The sequence below is a fragment of the Macrobrachium nipponense genome, chromosome 38 (genome assembly GCF_015104395.2).
Source record: "Macrobrachium nipponense isolate FS-2020 chromosome 38, ASM1510439v2, whole genome shotgun sequence".
NCBI classification, from domain to species: domain Eukaryota; kingdom Metazoa; phylum Arthropoda; class Malacostraca; order Decapoda; family Palaemonidae; genus Macrobrachium; species Macrobrachium nipponense.
The window spans coordinates 22256350-22258849 of record NC_061098.1 but is presented as its reverse complement, the minus strand read 5'-3'; positions in this window follow the sequence as shown (position 1 = coordinate 22258849).

The following is a 2500-nucleotide window of genomic DNA, read 5'->3' as shown; positions in this document are numbered from 1 at the left end:
TGAGAGATTTAGACCATCCTATTAACTGGAGTCAGCAAGAGCCTTAGTCCCATGTAATGACACAGTTAAAAGGAATATCATTGAATCTTGTTTTATCAAGTCAAATAATAGAAATGTTCTAAATTTAAGTCTTGGTTTATTTAAACTTGATGCTTTCATAATTAAAAAAGTTGTAGATAAATATAAGCAACAAAATTAATATATTTAGTTTTTACATGTTTTGGACTGTAAAGATACTTTGTAATTTCGGTTAGGGTCAGAATCTGTTTAAGTTTGTGACCGTGTGATATCCGATAATCCGGGATTATCATTTTTAATTTTTACCATTTTGATAATTAACCATCTGGTATTCCTGATCTTGTTTGTACCTGAGGCCTTCCTCTCCAATTGTAATTTAGTAGCTCCTTGACGATGTCTGAATAAAGACGAAAGCGCTTGGATTTCTGACTATCATTTTCCCGTGGTATTCGCTTATTTATGAAGTCACGTGCATCTACTGTGATTTTTTAAGCATAATGGAAACCACACGCAACTTCTACGCCTTTTCTTTGAATTTTCCGAGCCTTGTTCTATTCGTGACATCCTTCTGTAATGCTCTTATCATCGCTCACAAACTGAAACTCCGACTCAACTTCTACGGAAGTGCATGAACGAGCAAGTGATTGCCCCAGTCGATTTTACCAGTGAGAATTCTTCGCCTAGCAGAGCGACCTCATCGACGAGTTTCAACGCATCATACTTCAGAAACACATCGACATCACAAAAGTGGAAGTAGATGATGCGTTCCGTACTCTTAGAAGCAGACGGTATAGCTTTAATCAGACGGTTCCTGTCGATTGGAAGAATCGGATGCTGGATTATTGCTACGGAAAATTGAGAAAGTGCTGCAACCGTCTTGAAAGGAAGCTCCAAGTCAAGCTGAAAAATCTTATTGCTGGAAGCGACTGGACTAAGCATGCCAACGTGGACTTCATGATTAATTTATCTGACAAACCAGTGGATAGTGCTACGACAGCGGCTTTGGGATATGGGTTAAGCTTTGGTGTATTTAATGGTAACCTGGACTGTGTCGACATCTCAAAATCCTTTTGTTTATTTAGAAAAATAGAATCAAAACCTATGCCCTGATGATATCAAAATATTTGTAAAGGTATTGTGTATGGTGCTATGAGTAAACCTTCTCCCCCTAATGTACCCGTGAGATTTCTCCAGGCTTTTAAGAAAATTAAAGAAGACGAAACAGTGAATGGTGACAAAAGCAGATAAATCTAATGGAGTGGTAATAATGAATAAAAGTGACTATATAAGTAAAATAATGACATTGCTAAATGACACTGATACTTATCGAAACTGAGGTCTGACCCTACTACAGACAGTTAACTCCATTTTAATAACAAATTAAATCCATTTTGAAGGGCTTGGACCATTTAATTAAACAGTTTACACCAGCAATGGCCGCCTTCCCTAACGTACATGTATGGTTTAGTCAAGACACATAAAATCAATAACTCTATCAGACCAATCATTAGTTCAGTGGGCTCAGTTACGTATAATTTATCTAAATGGCTTGTAAAAATTCTTACTCCTTTGGTAGGAAATATTTCTAACACGAATGTTAAAAACAATGTTGATTTTATAAACAAATTGAATAGTTTAAATTTGAATTATGATTTTAATATGGTTAGTTTTGATGTTGTGTCTTTATTTACAAAAGTGCCTGTAGATGACTTACTTGAATATTTGGAGAGGAATTAGAGCGTCATGACATTCCTTAAGTGTAGCAAATCTCATTAGTCTCATAAGGTTATGTATCAAAGATAGTAAATTTTGTTTCAATGGGGAATTTTTTGTACAAAAGTTTGGCATGGCTATGGGTAATCCCTTATCTCCTGTCCTTAGCAATATTTACATGGAATTTTTTGAGACAAAACTCTTACCAAGAATTTTGCCCCAAAAAGTTATTTGGTTTAGATATGTGGATGATACCTTCTGTATTTGGCCAGTTCACGAAAACCTCCAGGAATTCCTTAATAATCTCAATAATTTAGTCCCTTCTATAAAATTTACTGTAGAGGAAGAAAGAAAATTGTAATTTGAATTTTCTTGATGTAACTGTCCATAGAAATTATAGAAATTTCACCTTTTCAGTCTTTCGAAAATCAACTAATATTGTCTCTTTTGTTCATTACTACTCCAATCACCATCAAAATGTTAAATTCTCTGTTTTTTTCTGGGTTTTTTATGTTTCCTAAGGGCTTTTACTTGTCTGTAGCCCGCAGTTTATTGACGCTGAAATTAAAACTATTTATGATATTGCATTGAAACTTAAATACCACCCAAGGGACTTTTGTAGATGTGGAATGGAAAAGAGCTAGAAAAACATTTTATTCAACTAATGACAAACTTGAATTTAGTAAGCATAACATTCTAAAATACCTTATGATGAAAGGTTTTTAGATATTCCTAGAATTTTAAAGCTTTTTAACATAAATGTTGTTTT